Source organism: Anser anser (genome assembly GCF_964211835.1).
Source record: "Anser anser genome assembly, chromosome: 3".
Lineage (NCBI taxonomy): Eukaryota > Metazoa > Chordata > Aves > Anseriformes > Anatidae > Anser > Anser anser.
In genome coordinates this window covers 115,255,159-115,278,077 of record NC_139722.1, presented here as the reverse complement: position 1 = coordinate 115,278,077, position 22,919 = coordinate 115,255,159, and the positions used below count along the sequence as shown (strand labels likewise).

Here is a 22,919-nt window from a genome sequence, read left to right as displayed (position 1 = left end):
CGTCATCATATTTATTAACCTACTGGCACCACATCAGGTTACATGATTTAGGCACTTCGTATTTTCAGTTATCACTAGCCTGAGCCAGTGGGTGTCCTCAAAGTGGATTGCCTCCTGAGAGCAGGTCAGCTCCGCTGCAACACCTACTGCTCTCTTCACCTCTCAGCTCTGCAGCTTTAGGCACGATCTTTTTGGAGTTCTCTGCCAAAAATATTGGCAGCACCTCACTGAGTTCAGGGATTGGATCCACTGTAAGAGCAGTGTCACTGCTTATTTTTCTTTTCTGCTAGTTAGTCTCCTGAGAGGAGTGTCAGTGCATATAGAAGTCAGATATTTAAAATAGGTGGCTTTGCAAACGCAGTTTAAAAAAAAAAAAGAATTGCTTATGGGCATTGGAACAAATAGGCTTCAATCATTTTATTTAGATCTAAGCAGTCTGTACTAAAAAAGCTGTCCAGATTGTTAACTGAACTCATAACTGTATAACTATTACCTGCTAATATTCAATTTTTAAAACCACTTAAAATCATATAAACAAGCTCAGTTCCCAGAACTATCCAGTTTAGTCAACTGTGCCTTACCATTACAGAATTGACTCTTGCAGTCCTTACACATCTGTCCAGCTGCCAGAATCATTGCAGCAAGTCAAATGACCTGCATGCATCTGCCATTACTCCTTAATATGTCCTCAGAGGCTCAGTGGGACCACGGAAATAAACCTCCAGGACAGACTGTACCACCACATTGTTACATTTATTCTGCTTAGAGTATAGATATCTGCAAGCAGAGCAGAGGGAGGGTTCATTTGCTTCATAACTTGTGTTGCTAAAGTGATCATTCTGTTTCTTCCCAGTTTTGTCTCTTGCTATTCCGGATTGGACAGCAGAATTCAAGCTACTCTATATAATTTCACTTTTCAGTTGAGCTGGTTTTGAACCTGGGAGGACTTAGGGGGAAAAAAATCCTTTTTTAGCAGATGGCCCTGTGTGTGTGCTGTTTTCAGCGGCGTCTGTACTCCTCAGGTTCAAGCTAGCTTTTTGTCTCGCTGTATGTTGTGCCAGCATGAGACCGGCTTTAGGCTTTTTCTTTATCTGAGCGCTCTCACTAGCTATTGATTGTTATTATCAGATGAACAGTACATTTTCAGCAGTGGATGCTCTGCTCCCCAACAGCTCATCAGGAAAAACTAATTTTTTGTATCTATTTGGTCCCATTTCAGTAAAATTAGTGGGGTTGTTGCCAATGGCTGTAGTGAGGTCCAGATGCAGATTTTCTGTTAAGGACAGAGGTAAATATCCCAGTAATTTTCAGCTTTAAAATGTAAAGAAGAGGCCATGAATGCAAAGTTCTGTCAGCCTCTGTTCCTGTCACAACCAAGACACATGACATGGTTTGGAAAGAACCTGCTGTAAAGTTCAGTCAAGTAAAACTCTCGCAAAATCTGGAAGATTCACTTCCAACCTTCAATTCAGTTTGAACCATCATTACAAGGTGCAGGATAAGCTGGTTGTCTAAATTCATCAGCATGTTCAGGGTTGTTCAGATCCAAGGTATTTTGTAGTAAAACACCACATGCTTCTCTCCTTTTTTTTTTTTTTTACTTTAATTTCCTTCATCATTCTGTTGTGTGGTCCATTTCTCCTATTATTGGGAAACAAGTGGAGAAATGGATGTCTAGAGATCACCAAAACTACCATGACAGGTATCCTGATGGGAAAAGTAATCAGTCTCAGCTGTGTAACCTCATTTGGGTACCTCATTTGAAGGTCATCACTTTGAGTCTCTCTGCAAATTATGCTGTGACCAAAGTAAAGGAAAAAAAAAAGTCAGGAATAGGATCAAATCTGTATCTCATTCCATAATGCTTACCAAAACCAAGATCTGAAAGCTGTTCATGTACAAACTATGGAGCAGCTGTAATTTGTGTGGGCTGGAGACCTATCTGAAAACATGAGCTGTCGTTCAGGCTAGCACAAACTGAAGGCAGCTCAGCGGTTCAGCTGCTCTGGGACAGTGTAGTCCAACTCCAGTTGACTTTAAATATGGAACTGGTGACCTCCCTAAAATGCAGTTGAAATCCCAGCTTTACTGAGGTCAATAATAAAAACTCCCGCTGAATTTTAAAGAGACTGGGATTTGGTAGCTAGTGCCCAATATGTTAAGACTCATGAATTAAGAAAACAGCAAGGGGAATTAGTTTCAAAATATTCACTGTATATTCTCAGTGAGCAGTACTGAGAAATGTTGTATTTATGCATTTCGACTAGATCTGCCATTTAGTATTTCAGCTATCAATGTGAAGAAAAATTTGAAGTAACCTACCAACAAAGTCATTTTGAAGCTTTTTTTTTTTCGTATCTGGATTTATAAAAGAGTGTGGCTTAAGCTTCAACTCAAGTAGCAAATCCATTTCCATGTCCCAAATGGCAATGCCATCACGGTAATGTGACCATGAAGGACAGCGTGAATTTTAAGGCTTGTGCAGGTGGAGGGAAATCAGCAGGTTGCAATAATCAACACGTGGCATCATAAGTGAATCCAGTTTCTTTCACAACTTCTAGTGTGTGGTCTGCGTTTCACTGAGAATTTTACTTGTTCACGTGGACAGCAGGTACTTAGTTGGGATGAAAATATTTTAAGGCCAGTGAGAACTTTTTAGCAAATCCCCGTCCCATGTATTTTTTTGCTAACTCCTCCTGGTTTGAGGCAAGCAGGACTGATGGCCAAGCACCAGCACTGGTGCATGAGACACACAGCCCAAGTACAAACGCTGCAGGACCTACAGCTGGGACACTTCATTCATTTGCCTTCTTTCCTACGTGGGCTTTTTAATTTTTTTTTATTTTTTTCCCCTTGGGGAACTCCTGTATAGGGAAAGATGGCTAAATTGTGTTAGTTCGGTAGTTATTCACAGCAAAAGGGTTTTTGGTTAAAAATATCTCCTCACCCCAACAGAGACCAAAAGCAGCCAAAAAAAAAAAAAAAAAAAAGTGACAGTAGAAAAGTACTTTCCTCAGTGTTCTGGTTACAGCAAACCCTAGAGCTAGGCTCTGGGCTGACATCTTCATCAGTCCCTACACTTCCAAGCATTAAATCCCTGTAACTGAAGCATCAAAAACTCACATGCTTTTAGGAAACAGTAGATGTTGGGATGTTCAGCTTTTTGCACTCGTCATTTCAATCTTTGCGTGATATCTTTAAATATTTTCTTTTTAATAAAAATGGAATCGTCTTACAATCCCATGATGTGCAATGTTGTGACTGGTGCTATCAGAAAAAAAATAACTGTAAGACATGAAAAATCACAAGGAGCAACAGCAGTAATTCAAGTTAGAGCCTTCATTGGCTTTAACTGGAAAATCATGTGCTTGAAAATCCAAATGTCTGTAACTAAACATACTGCAGGTAACATGGAGCATCAGGAGGAGCATGGGTAATGGTTACAATGAGATTGGGACAACAACACAGGGGTGTTTCACTGAAAGCTGCAGTTACATGGAAAATTGAATGTGTATGATTCATCTCTACAGCTGTAAAGGCAATTTCCCTTTTGTACGTCTTTTCAGATTTCCCATGCAACTCTCAGAATGTCTTCAGAGCTTCTCCAGAGTTTGGGAAGCAGTGTCATGTTTTTCTTTAACAAAGGTTGATATTTTAATGCAAAAAAAGGTATGATTGTGTTTGATTCAGTGTAAGCCTCCACAGACAACTGAAGTTTGTAATAGCCTCTGCTCTGTGGGCACGAGCCATAGCAATGAGCAGAAACATACTCAAGGACCATTCTTTTTCAAAAAGGAAGAACTGGAAAATTGGAAGGAGGTCATTGCTGGGAGCCAGAAAAGACCACAGCAAAATACATGGTTACTCCTGCACAGCATATCATTATTCAAAAAAAGCGTTTAATAACATTTTTTAATGTTAGCACTTTTCTTGCCTTTTCTCCCTGTGGTACTTGAAAAACAAACAAACAAACAAAGAACAAAACAACAACAACAACAAAACAAAAAAAAACACGTGGAGATACTTCTGTTTTATGTTTGGACACACTGCATGCTGCTTCATATTTTAATTAGACCCATTCACAGAAATTGCCTAACTGTAAAATGTAGAGCAGAGATACAGACGAGTTCACAAAAGCTCAAGGTCTAATTAGATTAAGAGTTTTGGATTTCAACTGTTTGTATTTAAAAAAGAGACAGGTGAAAAACTGGCAGGTAGAAATTCAGGTTCACCTGTTAGTGTTGAATAAATTTTAGCCTGAGTCTCAGTACCACCACTTGCCAGAAGACAATCTGTTTTACCTGCTTAAACACCTATGTAGAGGAGATGCTGCCAAAACTGCTGCTTGCGGGATTTTTGGATCAATATCTCCGTGTACTCCAGGGGAGCAAATGCCCCCCTCTAACAGTGCCGTATGACTCCCACTTCAGTGGTTCAGCTGCTTTCTGCTAACTGCAGACTTGATGCATAGTTTCAAAAGTTATTTTCTGTTGTGTTTGTTGACAGGTAGCAAAATGTCTGCAGGAATTGAAAGCAATCAAAATCACAATAAATTGTGATTAAAGAGAACTATGGATCAGGATTCTGCAATGCAAAATTTTTCGACGTAATCAAATGCAAACAAGCAAATGTTTAATGACGGAGCTTGCGAAGGAAAGGGGGGATTTTCTGAATTTCTCACCAGCTGCTGATTTTAACACCAATATTTCATGGTGTGTTAATACTTACACTAACCCACTAAAACAACTAGTTACTCTTACAGTGTAATTTATATATGACCTTTGTGATGGGAGCATGTGAGAACACACAGAGGTTAATGAATTCTGTTTTTTCTCACCAGTGTGAAGTACTGAAGAAATAATCCCTTGTTACAGAAGGGAAAAGAGGGCACACACATGTCCAATATTTTAGCCTGTGGCTGAGTTGTGAACTAAACCCAGTTCTCCAGAGCCAAGTTCAGAGCCAAAGCAGCCAGGTTGTTCTTGCTCTCACTGGACCATCCATCAGATGACTTACAATGTACCTTTAAAACTCATATTCAACTTCTTTAGGCCAGGATCCAAATTTTCCTTTGCAATATTTGCCTTTATTACTCTGACACCAGCTCTCATGGGTGGATTTGACTTTTGCCGAAGTTCTGCTTTTGTTGGGGGAAAGTAATGCTTATGATACAAACAGCAAGTGTTTTTTCTGTCTTATTCTCTCCTTGAACCTCTTTTTGTGCAGCACTATGCAAGAGGAAATGCCTCTCATTTGACAGATATGTTACTGAAACTACTCACTGCTCAGGGAAAAGTACTTTACACAACCTCTCCCAGTAATCCTGTGGCTTTGTTAATTTGTGAGAAAATAATGTGCATGAATACAGTGTAAAAAAGGACAATATAACACAAAATGACTCTTGCCTACCTGTAGCTAAAAGCATGTGCTCCTCTGAGGTCATTTGAAAATATCATATAGATAACTGGAGACGTGTCTCTATTATCAGACTGGAGGGATATCGGGACCTACAGTGCTGCCATACTTGGCCAAGTAACAGGTTTTGCTCTTGCCTTTTTTCTCTCTTTTTTTTTTTCTTCTTTCCTTTTTCCTTCTTTCTCTTTCTTCCTATCTGGTGGACTTTGTTTGTTTGTTTATTTGTTTGTTTTGTAAGAAACTCAAAACGTTTAAGCTTCTTTTTTCTGTTTAGAGAGATCCAGGCTGTTTGCTGTTATTAGTTGAAATTATTTAGGTTTGGATTTATTTATTTTTGTTAACAGACACATATGGCATGATTCCCTCTGATAAAAAACATAACTTTCCAGCCAACTATACTGTTACTGTCTAATGCCTGAACTGTCATCTCACCCTATCTGAAATGTGGTTGGACTCCAAATCCTCGCATATACATATACAGACTACAGGGACCTTTATAGCATGGGCCATCAGCAGAGTATTGCACAGTTCGTGTTGTCCAGGTCTCCATTTGGGAGATATTTGCTAGAGAGATTATGCTATCTATGGGCAATTAAATAGGCTTTTTTCAAATTGCTATAAATAATATTAGCCACGTTGAATGAATAATACCACTCAGTGCTGTGCAAATTACCAGCATACGGCATGCAAGTGGAATAAGAATGATTTTATTTTCATGCAGAGACAGACGTTTTGTGCTATGATGAGATGGAGTTTTGCTCATTTCCCATTTAATTTCATATGCAACTCACTAATAGCATCCCAATGTCCCTCTCCACATTTCTCTTCTTATAGTGTCTCTAATGCACCTTAAATGATGAGAGCACTACATCAATAGTCTCAATTTAGGCAATGTGTGCTTTTGGCAAAAACCTGCAAGTATTGCTAGCATAAATCTCCCATTACTATAATGACACATTAAAATGGCACAAGGGTTTACAATCTGTGTTGCAAATTATCCATCCACCTGCTCTCTGAATCATGTTATATATGGTTAGCCTTTCCTTCACCCATCTTTGTACTAGACTGACTTGCCCAGAAGTTAAAAAAAAAAACAAAACAAGCATTTATCAATGCACCAACATTTTTTGTAGCATTCCAGTGAGCGTTTGGATCAGATACCCGATGTTGTTGGTGTGAGATAAAGAAAGAGAAAACATGGGTGACTAATCAGTAAGAGCAAGTTGCAGCCCCCTGCTTTTCCCCAGCCGTAAATTGAAAATGACACTGGCAGGAGGAATAGGGTTTTAATCTAGATGAAACATTTTTGAATGCATTTTCTGAATTACAGGACGTACATTGATGTGGCTGTCATTCTGTTCCATTTGGAGTGATCTGCAGAAAAACACTTTTGTTTAATTAAGATAATATTGTATTTTCCCCAAGTCCTTTAGGAGAGAACTGATTTATGAACAGTGTTGTTCCTGAAATAAAAAGACACTAGCATATGAAGTCCTCACAGGAAAGGCCAAATTCAGAGATTGCTTTATACCACTGGCTTAACAGGTCATTGCATTCAGCTCGCAGAGATGAAGAGACGCTGGTACCTCCACTGTGAGGCCCAAACAGACTGAGAGTAGTATTTTCTCCCCAGATGGCAGTATTTAGGTGAGCTGGGCACCCATCACATATTCAGAGGAGGCCAGTATGAGCTACCTCACAGGTGAAGCAGTGTGAGCTGTGCCATCTTTTCTGGACTTCTTTCAAAATAAAGTTTGTTCCCTTCTGCTCATCCTGAGTGATGACCTGAAGCATTTATGGAAAGTTTCTGCCCTTGCTTTTGGACATGTCTGTGCAATACCCAACCCATACGTCTGCCTCTCAGCAATAAAGCTAGCTTGTTCTGCAGGGAAAGGGCAGCCAGCTGGAAGGAACCAGCTGGTGAGGACACTGCCAGGCTGAACGCCGCGACAGGCCTGAGGTGAATGCATTTTTGCTCCAGATGTCGTAATAGTTCCGCAGTGTGCTCCAGTTAACAGTTTGGGGTTAAGATGTCCAGAGAAATTATGTTACTGACCTTGCCCTGCCAGCAAGTGAATTTAGCTCTTCCACAGCATGACAAAAAAATCAGCTTGCTTCGCTGAAAGGGGAAAACATCCAGCATTTGCCCAGAGATTACAAACTAAACCCAAAAATGACCTTTTTTCTTCTGCAGGTATTGTTGGTGCCAACACCGTGGCTCTCTTCTGTGTTGGGCTGAAAAGGAATGGTTTAAGGCTGGCTCTCAGGTGGCAGTGTCGGTGCCTTGATTTCGGAAGAGCTCTTTGGGTCAAGCAATGGTAGGTAAGTGTGGGAGGCATTAATGTGGGGATCTGACTTGCCACAGCGTTTCTGCTGTAGTGATCGGGGTGCTGAGCAGAGTCACTGTCTTGCCACAGGGAAGTGGCCCAAGATGAGACGCACTATCCAGAATCTGGCAGAGACCTGAGCTAGAACTGCTTTGCAGAGAGCACTAGGAAACTTCCCTGTAACCTGCTACATCAAAGCAGCCTGGACCCAAGAAAACTGGGGAATGTTGAGTGAAACATTCCAGCCTTTAGAAAAATGTTTTCTTGTTAAAGGCAATCCAGCCAACTCCAAAAGAAGTCTTGAACCATCTGTCTCGTGATCCGTTTTAGCATCTGTGCTTTGCATGACATTTCTGTAATATATTCTAGTTGCAGAGCCCTTCTTTCTAAGGGACTGCAAACGAGGACTGTTCACTTGTTCACAAAGCTCAATAGGGAGTTTTTCCTCTCAACGGAGAGGTTGGGAAATTTTTGTTGGTGACCTAGGCCACATTCATGGCTTGCAAATGCTATAAACTTGTGCTGAACGCATCACAGAGTGCTTGTGACACACAAGCCCTGCTGCTCTTGGTTTCCTTACCTGCTTCTGCAGATAGAAAAGTTGTTAGCGGTACTCTGAAAAAAAGCACTAAAATCCACTGCATTTGGAACTGTAGCCTATTTCTTCAGGAAATACTGTCTCTTAATCTGCACAAAACTGGTATTCACATTCTGTAGGGTTTCTTCAGCAGTAATTGTGTTCTTTAAACCTGGCTTTCATAAAGGAGCTTTTTTGAAAAAAAAAATATATTTAATTCATATCCACAGAAAATGAAGTTTTTGTGAAGAACAGTAAGGTAAGTAAGGAGGTTTACATTTATTTTATCTAAGACAAAAATAAATAAAAGGGAGGGGAAACTGTCCTAAGCCAAGTTTAATTTCTTGTTTTACTTGTGTATACATTTCTTGTTGCAGCTGAGTAGATGTGTGAAATCTATGGATTCCGCTGGGTGTCCCTAACAAGAATTGGGTTTGATGTCTGAGGAAAGCGTGGTGTAACTGGGGTGATGCCAGGGCTTGGAGGACACTGACGGCCCTGCCCGGGTGCACCACGCACCCCTAATGGGGGGTCCTGGCCCAAGCCATACTGGGCCTCCAAGTTCATGCCCAATTACAGCCAAGTTATCCACAGTAACTTGCTGTGGAATGGGTAGGGCATTTTTAGGGTAGGATTTTTCTAGTATTTGATGCAAGATGCGGCTCAAAGTATCCAATATAAAGGAATTTAGAATATTTTTTTCTAAAAATAATAAAAAGCAAATGATAGATATAAGCAAAAGAAAGCACATAGATTCATCTTCTTTTCTTCTGTTAAAAGAACCAATTTACAAGAAGGAAAAACAAATGTACAAGGAACCACTGCGTTCCAGGTACTAGGGTTTGATCTTTCTGAGTCAGCGCGAGGGTACGTGAAGAACCCTGTTTTTCCCAGCTGCACGGCAGGCCCTCTTTTCTTGAGCAAAAAGAGCCTTTAGGGGCTTATGTGTTGCCCCTTCTGAGATAACGCTTTGGGGAAGATGTGCAGTCATCACTGAGTTTTTCGTTTTCTTGCTTTGCTGCTGCATTTCTTCCAGAAGAGTGGACAACATAATCCCGTTCCGAGTAGCATTACAGCTATTTATGCTGAACAGTGGCGTTCTCTAGAAAAAAGATATGCCAGCCTGTTTATTACTGTATAATTTTTTGGTTTCCCATGTGACTGTTGAGGCTTTACAGCGCACTTACTTTTATTTAGGGTTTGTGCTAGCATGAGGCAGACCCCTAACCATGTTAAGTCCCTAGGCCTCAAAACCACAGTGGTCTGTGAGCGGCACCTGACACCCTGCACACATCCAGAGGTCAGCTGCTATGCTCCCTTCAGCCACTGCCCCAGGGCACAGCTGGTTCCTCCAGCTCCTCAAATTGCAGAATCAGGAAGCAGTAACCTAAAAAAATCCCAGTGAGCTTTCATTTAATAACAGAGGCAGTGAAAGAGTGAGTTGCTGCATTGCCTTGATTTACCATCAGGAAGGCATCTGGCAGTGCCACTTTGTAATGATTAAAGCCCTCGGTGGCACAGAGAGGTCTGTAATCATTTATTCTGGTCATGGGTTAGTGTAGTTTAGAAAGGAGTCCCTCCAGGAGGCAACCCGGTGTATTCAGCCCTGCACTGAGGTATGGGGGAAAAAAAGGTCAGTAATTATTCACTGTACGCACTCATTTGAGAGTGGGAAGGTACCAGATCCACCCTGGCAAGTCAGCCTGGGGCAAACCTCGTCTTTGCTGCAAGTGAGAGGGAAGCCTGTGGAGAATTGGCCCATTGAAGCAATGGATCCTGGGTAAAGCAGGGAAAGCATTTTCAGTATTAGAGCGTGCAGCTTCTTATATTAAAGCCTGGGAGAAAGAAAGCCGGAAGCACAAAGGAACAAATGCTGAGAGCACTGGACAAGCCTCGTCACTCTCACTGGTTTTGCATAACACAGGTGCACCCTTAACACGGGCTTTTGGCTTTTCTGCCATCCACAAGCTTTGCTGTACTCCCGAAGGACAGATGCACAGGTCAAACAGGATGTCTGTCATGGGCAAACTAAGGCCCGCATATAAGATTGGGGTTTGCTTGCTTCCTCGCTTGTTTATGCCCTTGGTGAGGATACTGGGAAAAATCCTCATTTGCCATGCTCATATTGAGCTTAACGCAAGGGCGCCACAACCAACCTCTGGCAGAGGCATCATGAAACTACAGCAAAAAAATGAGAAATAGCAATAATGAGATTGTCTCATATTTTTGTAGGAACATGCTGAGTGTTCTTTAAGTAGCAACTAATGGGAGCTTTAATCTGTATAACTTTTTATGTATTGTTTTTTTCCTGCATGCAGCACTAACAAAGAGTATATGCCTGGTGCAGGACAGTGAGGCACAGTTTGAAGATTGATAGATATACATAGACATTATATATAGCCAGATAAATAAATACATGTATCATATATAACAGCCAAAGCTGCTGCGCTTTCAGGCTCCTGACCGTGCTGCCATACCCTGTGCCTGGAGATGGAATAAGATGCTGTATACTGTACTACATAGACCCTCATCTAGTGCATTTCAGATGCAAAAACTGCTCAGTAAAAACTCCAGAGAACATGGCTCTAGCCCTCCAGCCCAGCCCCTTCCTCCCTATCCCCCCTGCCCTGAGTAAAGTGAGAAAACATTTTTGAATCCATACTCTCCAATTCTGTTTAAAAAAAGCACATTGCTTCTAGTGGAATAATGATTTCTTGATGGATTTTCATAAATGGACTGTTTCCCACATTATCTGAAATAATTGGTTCATAGCAACCACAAAACGAACAGCAGGTAGGAAATGAGTTTGCAGTTGCCAAAACATAATGGATCATTTAGTCATTCTCTGAAAATTTTTAACACTTCTTTGGCTTTTGGGCCTTCATCTAATTGCACTATTTTTATTATAAATCTGCCTACTGCAATCAACAAATTTACATCACTGGAATATCAGAATAAGGCCCACAGAAAATAAACATTAAAAAAAATAGATATATTCAAAACAAAGGCCAACAGAAAATAAAAAAAAAGATATATTCAAAATGTTCTTAAAACTTGCAGTCACCACAGCCTCTGATTTAACCAATAAACATTATAGTCAGGAATGTTCTTTTCCTCCTATTTTTAGTATTGTTTGATAATTGAATGTTATAGCTAAGGCTTATACAAACAGAAAACATGGCTCCTTTATGCAGCTGTGATACTGTGCGCTTTGTTGTGTACAGCCAGAGAGCAGCACAATGACTCCATTAGTGGCAAATAAGTGATGATTTCAGAGTAATGGATTGCATGACTACTCTTAACTTCTTTACTGCCGTTGTTATATGTATTTGGAGGTTTAAAAAAAAAAAAAAAAAGTGTTTTTTTTAACCAGTGAAGAAATTTCCACTGTGCCAAAATTTCCTCTTCCAGGCTTAATTGTCTGTTTATGTCTTAACATGCAAGCTGTGCTCTAATTGAGCAAACAAGTGGCACACAAACACCTGCACATTCCCCACCCTCAGCTGAATCCCCACCGTCCCCTGGTTGAAGCTGGTCAAGCCATGTTAATAAATATATATTTTTAATTAGGTCCTTTGGTAGAAATTGCATTTGAATTATATTCTTTGGTTAAGACCTTTCAAAGAGCTATTATAAGTTTAAAAGTAGTGTAATTTTTTTGAATGGTCTAGTGTACTTGTACACAAAGATATAATTTGGCTTAGACAAAAGGGATGTATTCCCTTAAAGTAAGTGGACGAGGCCTTAAACTTAAAAAAGAGTCAAAAACTCAAAAAGAAAAAACAACCTGGAGAGTGGGAAACATTAAGAAAAATAGTAAAGTCTTTGAGAATTTCTTCTTAAAACATGCAAAAAAGCAAAAAAAAAAAAAAACTTTCAGTAAAAAAAAAAGCCATCAACTATCTCGTCATCTTGCTAGGCTGTATATTAAATCTGGAGTATAGTTATAAACAGTGCTTGAAGTTTTAATAAATTCCATTAATTTAAAAGTATCAGAGCAGATGGTTATACTTGCACAGGCTTCTGTATTACTTTATTGTTACTATGTCAATTCATAAATTGAGTTGGATAGAAGATGTTAATTTTTTTTTCATGGCAAAGAGACTTTTATTTCAAAAAAAGATTAGCTGATAAATGATTTTTTTAAAAAATAATGGCTTTAAGATTGGCTGGAAACTGAGAAAAAGAGTTCTTTAGCCACTGCTTTGGCTTTGGGGTCAGTTTGAAGTATTTTAAGTTGCAAATATAGGGAGACACCCAAAAGCTTCTCCGTTTCTGATGCAAGTAAAACATTTTCCAATGAAAACAGAACCATTTTGTGAAATGTGAAGTTCTGGGGAGAACAGAAAGGGCAGTTGGTTGTTGCTGGGATTTTCCCTGTTTGTGGGCTTTTTTGTGGGGGGAAAAAAAAAAAAAAACTTCCTTCAGCCCAGAATTGGCAATTTTTTTTCTAGCCCTCCTAAAAAGCATGTACTGTCCTTAATGTATCGTGTAATAATATTGTGTTTTAAAAAAAGGCGTATTGCTCATTTTGAGCTCAAATGTAAAAGTAGAGTTTAGAACCAAGGAAGCTGGTTTGACTGGGAATATTAACAAGAAACAAATTGACAAGAAAAGGCCATAGAAACCTGCATTATTCAGAATATTAATCAGACAGTAAGAAAGTGAGAGAGATGCTCTGCTCTACCTACTGCTGTGCATTAGAGCATGGTTATGTCAGCATTTGCAGAACACAAGCTATTTTATCAATGAATTTATTCCAGTGATGGGTCTGAATAGAAAAATTCTGGTTCCAAGGGGGATTCTTAAGCAGGAATGCTTGCATATGAGATATAAATTTGACCCAATATGAAGACTTGAAACAACTAAAATAAATCTGAATCAATGTTTCAATTTCATGACAATTGTGAATAGAACCTCACTGGCTTCACTGCAGCAAAGAATTTATTCCCAGCCATCACCAGACTGGTGTTCTCTTCTGCTTGAATTATAAAACCTTACTTTAAAAGTGTCGGTTGGAAAAAGCTGCAGGAAACATGGTGAAGACACTTTCCAGAACTACTCTGGAATATGATAAAAGTGTAAAAGACAGAAACAGGAACATCAGTGGTTTATTTGTATGTAAAATAGGCTTCTGTTTGTATCTATGTTCTCTAAAATGCTGTAAAACTTCCATTTTCACCAGTAAATCTTAGAATAGCTCTTTGTGCAAGGAGGAGTTCTGTTCTCACAGCAGTACAGTACAGGAAGAAGAGTAAAAACGTGGTTTTCATCATTTCAGGGAAATTGAATGGATCTAAAACTTTCATTGCCCTGTGTCACTCAGCAGATTCATCCTGCAGCTCCCTCCCCCCAGGCTTGGTCAGTCCTGTGCTGCCTCCTCAGACCTGCATCTGAATGGGGGCTCCTGTGGTCTCAGAGGACCTTCTTGAAGTTCCAGGTCTTGTAACGCAAAAGGCATTGCTGCATTTTCAGGCTTTTTTTTTATTATTATTATTTTATTTTTAAACCCAAGAAGGTAGTATGCTGTTTCTCAGTTTCCCACAGAAAGACTCAGCAAAGAAAGCTGCATTTGTAGATGCCATTCTCGAGGTTCTTCATTGTGGTTATGTAATGCAAAAGGTTAGGATGACTAAAATAGGCTATTTAGAAAGCATTTTAACTGATTTACATATATAGTTACAATTCTTGTGAATGCAATCTGGATAATTATGCCTCTAAATAGCCAAACTATTTGTGTAGAGCTTCTTCCACAACTGTAATTACACTTGCATTTTGCACACCCAATTAAGCCTGCATTAAAATGCTGTAAAATGCCTGCAGTTTTTTACAATATAATGAAAATTTACCATCTTTAAAAAGGCTACAGCCACACCTCTTAATGTAGGATCCACAGAGTGCACCAGAATACAATAAAATGTGATGACGAGATGCTGGGTGCTAACCACCAGAATAAAGGGGCTGTGAAGAGAGATGACTGCAACAACGAGTGACAACTGAATCCCCTTCACAAGTAGATGGAGAAAATTTTTCCTTTTCAGCAAAGCAGTCATTACAATCATGGACATTGGTAGTTTAACAGGCATCAGTTAACAGGCAGTTTAACAGAAGAAGGGTAACAGGAAAATAAGTGGAAAAAAGCCTAATTTCTGAATTATATGTGGAGTTTTCTAAAAACCCAAATGAGTGTTTTTAGAATTGTGTTATGTTGAAGCAGAGTTCACAATTTTTATTTTTATATAAGTTTTTATTTTTTTATATAAATATCCAGATAGATATGAATTTCCAAAGTGCTGTAGATACAATAGACAGCTGATATTTGGGATCAGTTACATTTGCCTTCACTTACTTTATGTTTACCTTACTGTCACTCATCCCTGGGTAAAGGACAAATCTGTGTTGTTTGAATTTGTATTTCAGAAATCAGGAAACAGTGAGTCTGTTCTCCATTACAGTTCACTAAACAAGTATGCTTTCCTTTCCTGTGGCAGTAAAAATCACCTGCACCAGACCCCAAAGCAGCACTCCAAAGCAGCTGAAACATGGGGCCAAAACTCTCCCCAAGAGCAACAGCAAAATCTAGCACAAACAAGACCGGGATCTCAGATACGTTTGAAGGACAATGTTTTAATTTTTAAACTGAGAAAATCAGGATGAAAATAACCTAAGTGTTCATGGTAGAACCCACCTAAAATATGATTGTCGTATTTTTTTTTAATGGTCTATACTTGGGAGTTATGAATTCCCCACAATCACCAGTGAGTGACTGTTTTAAAAAAGAGAAGCCATTGGTTTCATTCCCCTAATTTCTGTCATTGAGGCACAATGTACAGAGTTTGTATTACAGAAAAAGTTACGTGTTGCATCTTAATGTTGCTACTATTTAATAGACACCCACTATGACTCTGCACAAAATTAGGTAAGTCCAGAAAAAATGTTAACAATCCTAAAAATTGCAAATTTGCCCATTTGCTGTGATCAGTATACCTGAAGTAGATGAATGGCAGTGTTGTTATCCTGCAAGTAAAGAGCCAATGCAATGTTTTGGATAACACCAACAATTTTGAAAACAAAACAAAACAAACTGAAATGGTCACAAATTGGATGAGTTTGTTTATACTGCAGGAATTTTAACTGCCATGAATCTCACGTGCCTTCGTTTCAGTCCTCCCAGTACTAAGAACACCAGAAGATGTGATCTGCTAACTCCACCCAATAAACACTTTGGAGAATTTTCTTGTAAAATTCTGCAGTGAAAACCTGCAGTATTTTTCCCACAAATCCTCAATATTTTGATTAGGAAATGCTGTTTCCTGTGTTTCGTATTTGTTTGGTTGGTCCCTGATCCTTTTCTGGCTAAACTCCTGGTAAAATGAGACTTAGGTACTGAAGTCTCCGCTCCCTTCCTAACCTAGGTAAAAGGGTTTTAGGTTTTTTTCCTACCTTGGTAAAGCTTCTCACTCCAGTCGTGCTGGTGGGGTGCTGCTCACTGGAGCACATTGTTCAACCCAGAACTGGTACTGTGAGACTTTCCTACAAGGAGAGAGGGAATCATTCAATCAGTTCACTCCTTTTTAAAAGAATATGTTCAACTATAGTCCTATAGAAGTAAATTACTCTATCAAGGTATGTGTGTTTCAGGAAGGAAATGACAGTATTTATATTCTAGCTCCCAGCTTGCTATTAAACTACAGCAGTAGCTATAAAACTAAAGATGAACTATAGATAACAAATTTAGTCACTATACTTTGGTTTTGGACCTCCGCTTGAAGCCCAGATTGGGGGGTGGTTAACAAAACAAGCAAGCAAGCAAACAAATTGGTTCCCACCAGAAGCGGCTTGCCAGGAACTCCAGCTAGCACCATTCACTGAGGCACCGTCAGTGGACAACAATTTTGTCTTTGTCGTTGCTGCTGCCATAGCGGATGCCAGCAAGGAGGTAAATCTGGCCCTTCATGAGGTTGTTTGTCTTGGGTGAGATGATGTTATGCAGAAACTGTAAAACAAAACAAATCACAAGGGAAACAGGTGACTACATTTTAACATTATTGTTTGCTATTACTGCTTATGGTCTTAATGCTTTCTATGATGATCTGCTTCAGTTGATAAATTAGCTTTTTCAAGGGGATTTAATTTGCGGAAACCAAAACACCAGCCTAACAGATCTTGAGGGCTTAAACATTTTAATGATATTAAAAAAAACTAGAGTTATCATAGCTTGATATGCATAGCTCACAAAGCTTCCAAAATAATTTGCACAAGTAGCAGCAACTCTCTCAGATCAAAGGAGGCTTCAAGGCTGATGTGAAAGTGCGTAACTCCTATTAAATATTGAGAGAATAGGAATGAATCTTGGGAGGTATCATACACACACACAGATAGCTATGCATACACCTGCACATCACTCCAAAATAGCTGTATCTCTATATATCTATGTACAAGCTTAAAAGTCACATCAATTTTGTATCAATTGCTACTCAGCACCCAATTAGATACGTTCTCCTGAGCAATACTGTAAATATTAATGCAGTTCTTTTTGCTGAAAGTAAAGACTGTCAACCACTTCTGAAAACTACTAGCTAATTCAAAGGAAAAGAAATGTGTTTTGGGGTGCATCAGTAGCTTTCATTCCCCTGATTGTCAATAGATGGGTATTGTATAACACAGACAAGTTATTATTATGGCTTATTTCCAAGTCATAAGCCATAATTTTCAGCATACATACGTTAATGTCACATTTGTGAGCTCAGGATAGCGATGGCAGTGCAGCAGAGCACTCAGTGACTTAAGACAAGTGACAAAGCCTTGTTGCAGATAGATTGCCTTTCAGACACTTTCTCACAGCAAAATATCCACCAGAACCATTACAAAGAGCCATGTAAATCAAACCAAAATGGGTCTTAGATGAAGTTTTAGACGTAATGGATATGAAAGGAGAACTTCATGATTATTGCAAATCCTGTTTTAATTAACACTTATTCCTAGTCTGGCTTTAGATTTTCTTATCAACTCCTGCCTGTCATTTATTTGACATCTCTAGTGTGACGGGAGTGATATTTAAAACGAAGGGGGAACACGGCAAAAGAAACCATCTCTAGTACTCTGGTGTAAGAGATTCTGTTGGTTTATATTACTGTTAGCATCTTCATCATGTAACCGGTCAAAATGCTCATCAAGGTGTTGCCAAGGGACAGATGGGTCATAAGTTTTAAGTAAGAGATAGGTCCAAAGCATCTAATTCATCTTTAAATTTGGCTCTCACCACTTTATCTGTAGAAAGCTGTTGCTAACGGCACTTGGCACAGCTTCTTAAAGCAATTTACTTCTGCCCTCTCCAGGAAACACACTGCCACCCGAGGACTCTGCCCTGCTTCACAGCCGGCCTCAGGCAGCTCCGTTGGCCTCAGCAGGGACAGGACAGCGCTGGTATTCCTGCCAGGTCTTCTGCTACGAGCACCACCTCACTGCAACCTTCCCACTGGGCCTAAGAAACCGTACCAGGATTCATGGGAGCACTGTTTACCACCAAAGTATATAACAATACAAGGGCCCCAAGACACTTACCAGAAAGGATTTTCTTGTCTGTCTGTTTTTGCTGGTGGTTTGGTTTGTTATTTTTGGTGGTTGATTTTTTGATACTGTATCAGGTAGCCTTAAATGAAACAGAAGTTTTATATTCCCAGATTTGTTAATCTTTCCAAAATATGATTATTGACCTGTTTCTTTTCACTTTATCTTGGACTAATATTCCAATTCTAACAGACAACATAACTTAGGACAGAATTCCAAGAAAAACAGTTAACTATTAAGCCCCAAATTGTTTTTCTCTCCCCCACCATATTTTCCTATCAAACACAATTCCTTTGCTGCTAAATGCCTTCAAAATCAGCCTGATGCTGAGGCTTTAAAATTACAACAAAACCGAAAAGTAGGGCAGGCAAGCAGAGGAAATTTTTCAGACACAGTCATAATGGCCATAAATCCCAATTACACTGAAGTCAATATTAAAGAGCACCTTGCTGCCACTGCCAGCAGAGGTGGGCTGCCATCCTGAAGTCCGAGTCCTGCTTTTGAGTGTCATACCAGTGCAGAATGGGGCAGCTTGTAAAATGTGAGCAGTTGTTACAGTGTGCTAAAAAAAAAAAAATAAAAACGTGCTAAGAGTACAATGCTTGCATTCATTTTCTTCATGCTTACCTCACTTGGAAATTATTCTTTTTTATGTAAAACACTGCTAAGCGCTGACTTATCAGAGAGCTGTGCTTCCCTCAGTTCAGTGGGTTTATTTTGGGTCTACGTTGCAAGCAACAGTCTAATTTTGGCTCCAAGACTTCTGGTTGGCCAGGTAAGCTCTATGAATAAAGTCAACTGCTGCTGCAAAATAGCACAGCCTCAGTTTTAACTGAAATACAGTAGCAGATTGTAAGAACTCTTTTCTTTGAATTTACTACCTTTCTTTCAATGTGCCTTATGTCAGTAGACAATTATATTGTCAAATCTGTATGCAAATAGACACAAACTTGACAAAACCTGGATAATATTACAGTTGCTGTAAGCTTGCAGTCCAACTGTGCTAATCGATCCTGGCAGCTGGAAATTACTTTTTCTTTTACATTCTCCCAGCTATTCCGAGTTAACTTCGGGACCAGCTGACACCCAAATATACGCTGTCAGGTTCCACGGGAGGCAGTGAGTAACAGCAGCTCTTCTGATACGCCAGCAGCCTATCGTATCACCTCATTGATTTTTGCTATGCCTGACAGCCCCAAACTTGCTCCTACAAGAGGTGCAGTCTTCCTATTTTTAGATATGCTGTCAGTAATTTTTTTCCAATATAATTTCTGCATGGTTAAATCCTAATTAGGCACCTAAGGTGCACTTTCCAGGTTATGTCAAGAGCAAAACTCTCTTTGATCAATATTGTTTCTCTGCCTACTCTATTCTTGTCTTCAACTGCCAGATGTGCTCTGAAATGCCAACGAGCCTCCAGCCCATACCGCACCTCAGTGTAGTCAGCACGCTGCTACATCCTTTGTGGTCTTCCAGCAAGAGAAGGCTGTCATGAATCAGGACTTACCTGGTTGTGGCACCGACAGCTGGCGTCTCTGCTCTTATGAGTTATTTAGATTGTTGCATTTACAAAACAAAAGAACTGCAAGGCCATACATAATGGCAAACAAATGAGCAAATTTGACCTTTTAACATGTATTAAGTTAAAGTGCCTCTGCAGGGATGAAAGACAGATGAACTACCTCATGCTGCTAGAAGAAGCTGTAATATCTACAGAAAGCGATGTTCATTCTTGCAGTATTCACCAGCCTTGTATTAACTGTGCTGGAGCTTTCATTCTTTACAGAAACCAAAGATTTTCTTGTGATCATTTAAACAACAAACAGCCACCTTCTTACCCTGCTTTAAATAATTATTTTTCCCTATGTGCATTACACACCTAAAAGAGTTTAAGCCATTTTATTCTACGCTTTTAGATTCTAATGCTCCATTGTTCTTATCACATGCTCTGGTCAAAGGCAAAACCTCCAAAACCCCAAGTGGCAGCCGCTTCAGGCTGTTTTAGGGAAAAAGGGGGGGGGGGGGCAGGCAAAAAACCACTTTCTTTCTGTAGAACGGTGAATCACTGGGCAGAGCTATAAAGTCTTTATGCGTCTTTAACAGGTTAGACAGCAGTCTGTTGGGATGACACAAATAAAATACATGCTTCCCTGGGGCTTGGAAACATCCTTGGGACTGTTCCCATTGGGTGGTTCCAAGAGCTTGTTGTAAAGATCACATTTACTAAAACTACAGCCATGTAGGAATTGGGATGGGAATTCTGCAACAATTACTTGGTTCATTTCTGGTTGCAGACAAATTCTTCTTTAATGACTGTGAGGAAGAAGTTCTTGAGTTCCTGTGGTGTTTAGGAAAGCTTCAGCTATGAGATAAATGCCTTCCTATTTGCCTTGGCACGTTGCTTGGTTGGTTTGGCTCAGTCGCAGGGGAGGCAAGCCTCTTTACCTGGAACAATCTGCCCACCAACAAAATCCTAAGGAAAAAACTGCTTGAGAAATGAAGCTGTTTTTTCACCTGCATCCTTGCCCTACATCCAGCCTAGTATTTGCTTGAGTGGGAAGGTTGCTGTTTGTAGCTCGGGTCTCTGGCGAGGAGCTGTGAGCACCTTCCCCTCCACTCCCTTCCCTGTACCCCAGGGATAACGGGGATTGCCTCACGTGAACTGGTAGTAGTTACATTTCAGACTCAGATGGCAAAGCTATCACTTTTTCGAACAAAAGAAAGGGAGAAGCTCATATCCATACAGACCTATGGAAATTAAAGGGAAACACAGCTTTTAACTTTCACTTGGTGAACTCACCTACAAGGAAAATGAACCGGCCACTGCCGAAACAGAAAGCCTTTCTCAGGGCAGGGAGCATCACCTTCCTAGCAGGTCTCAGCTTTCCAAACCACTCCCAAGGAAGGGTAGATCTTGGAGGAGTTGCAGAAAAGTATGACTGTGAGGTAACAGACCTCAGACCTTTGGTTATTTTTGTTTTTTTCCTTTCGTTGTTCTTGTTCTGTAGTGTTGTTGATGATTTTTTTTTTATCTTTCTCGATTCAATCAAATTAATTCCTAGCACAACTCTATGAAAGTCACCCCAGGGAAGAGTTTGGACTGTTGGGTGACCAAGGTTTTAATGTAAAATGGCATTTTGCCTTTGAAATTGCCATTTGAGACAATACAATAAAGGGAAATAGATAAATAAATGCTAAGACAAACAATTCTTAACAAATCTCTTACTCTTTGTACCGTAAGTTCTGTTAAAACACAAAGCTATTTTAACTAACTTTTAGAAGTGTGTTACTTCCACTGGTGGCTGTTCTTTCCCCATTTTGCCCTTGGGCTGCTGTGTAGTGCTGCCCCTCCCTGACCACTGCTGCTGAGGAGGCCAAGTGCTGCCGTGAGCTGGAGGCTCAGCAGCTGCTGCCCTGCACCGCTCGGCCCCACCACCCACCCTGGGGGACCGGGTTGCACCTCGTTTCTTCCTGGTAAGGATTAGGGCAATTCTGGCCCTAAACTGAGAGTGGTTTAGATGCATGTGTTATTAAGCCAGGTGGTTTGATAGAAAAATAAGTAAAATAATGAATTTCATTTGCTTTTTTCTCCAACTTTGTTGTGATATTCTTAATAAATTATGGTAGATGTCATCCTGATGAAAATGAAATGAAAAGATGTGCCTTGTTATCATAAGTGAATAATGTTACAGTAGACTTAATGATGGCAACCACTCTTTTTCCTGCTCATTTTTAACTAGCTCCAGGTAACGTTCTTTTGTGTTACTTGCGTTAAACTTTCCAGTTTGTATTTTAGTCAGCATGATGCACATTAGATGACGGGAAATAGGAAATCACTGGAATATGATGACACGGCATGTTAATAATATGGCTCCCGTGTGCCTAAATTCACTCCTAATACATATTCACAGGAAAGAAAAGCCTTCTGATTGGTGGCATTGTTCAGTAAGTTACTATGCCAAAGACACGTGACCATTTGGTACAGCTATCAAGGAAACAATCTGTTCTTGATGGCTATATATGGTGCCTTGTGATATCTGGTGGGTTTGTAATGAAAGAAATAATTAGAAAAATGATAATGTAAGACAAGTAGCAAAAATACTGAAAGCATATGTTCCTGTGTGGAGACAGATATAGCGGGAGGGGATCATCCACCAGATCCAGCACTGCAGACTGTTTCTCATCACATAGTACAACATAATAAGCATCTGAGAGCCCCTGTTGCAAGTGAATATTTAAAGATTAACATTAAAGGAAGAATAAACCTTTCCAATCAATTGTGAAAGTAAAATCAGCAGTGAAGCAACAACAGAAATTGAAACACAGCTAGAAGAAAATTAAAAACAGCTACCCTAAAATACCTGTTTTAATTAAATCTTAGTTGGGAATATGTGAATTAAAAGAAGTATGACATTTGAATTAATAGAAGAGCAGAAAAATGATGAACTTTTTTTTCTTTGAATGATGGTATAATTTCCTGAGAGTCAAGGCAAGTTTTCTGTCAGACAGACCACCTTTACGTGGACACTGTGAGCAGAGCAGCTCTGTCCATAGCTGTGGTTCACAGAGCACAGTTTGAGAGCTCACTTGCTTCATCAGTCTGTAGTGTCTAATCAAGTTACCAGCCACATGTACAGTTTGGGTTGCAAAAAAAGAAAGCACTTATCTGCTCTGTATCAGTGCCCAGCCACTTCAGGCTGTTTTCTGAATACACAGCAGGGTTTTTAAGCACCTGCTTTTTCCCTCTTCCTTAAGTTGTTTCACTGGTACCACAAAATCATTTTTCTAAGTGGATGTGTTGGCTCCTGAGTGCCCTCCTGGGCAAGGCCGTGCGTTAGCAGCCCTGGACGAAAGCAGTACAGCCTGATGCTCATTAAAAGTCCGTTGATAATCTCAGACTCTCCTGGTATTGAAGATTCATCAGTTTCTTCTTCCATAAGAATGTATTTGAATGCAATATTTTGAAAGTAGAGCAATAGGTACCAATTATATCCTCCTAGAGTCTGCATCTGCATACAAAATGTCTGTTG

The 22,919-nt window shown here is 39.8% G+C and overlaps 1 protein-coding gene and 1 long non-coding RNA gene across 12 annotated transcripts in view; one reads left to right on the top strand and one right to left on the bottom strand.

The window, feature by feature from the left end:
- The window catches only part of LOC310898026 (uncharacterized protein), a gene marked incomplete at its 5' end in the record, with an annotated part of 223,633 nt that extends 205,145 nt beyond the window's left edge, over positions 1-18,488 (top strand). For all 9 annotated transcript variants that reach the window (XM_083832398.1, XM_083832399.1, XM_083832392.1 and 6 more), the window contains 2 exons: positions 7,610-7,737; positions 17,658-18,488. The remainder of the gene's footprint in view (positions 1-7,609; positions 7,738-17,657) is intronic.
- Positions 11,648-22,919, bottom strand: part of LOC310898032 — a 60,840-nt gene continuing 49,568 nt past the window's right edge. For all 3 annotated transcript variants that reach the window (XR_014582899.1, XR_014582900.1, XR_014582901.1), the window contains one exon: positions 11,648-16,315. This is a non-coding gene — a long non-coding RNA (uncharacterized lncRNA). The remainder of the gene's footprint in view (positions 16,316-22,919) is intronic.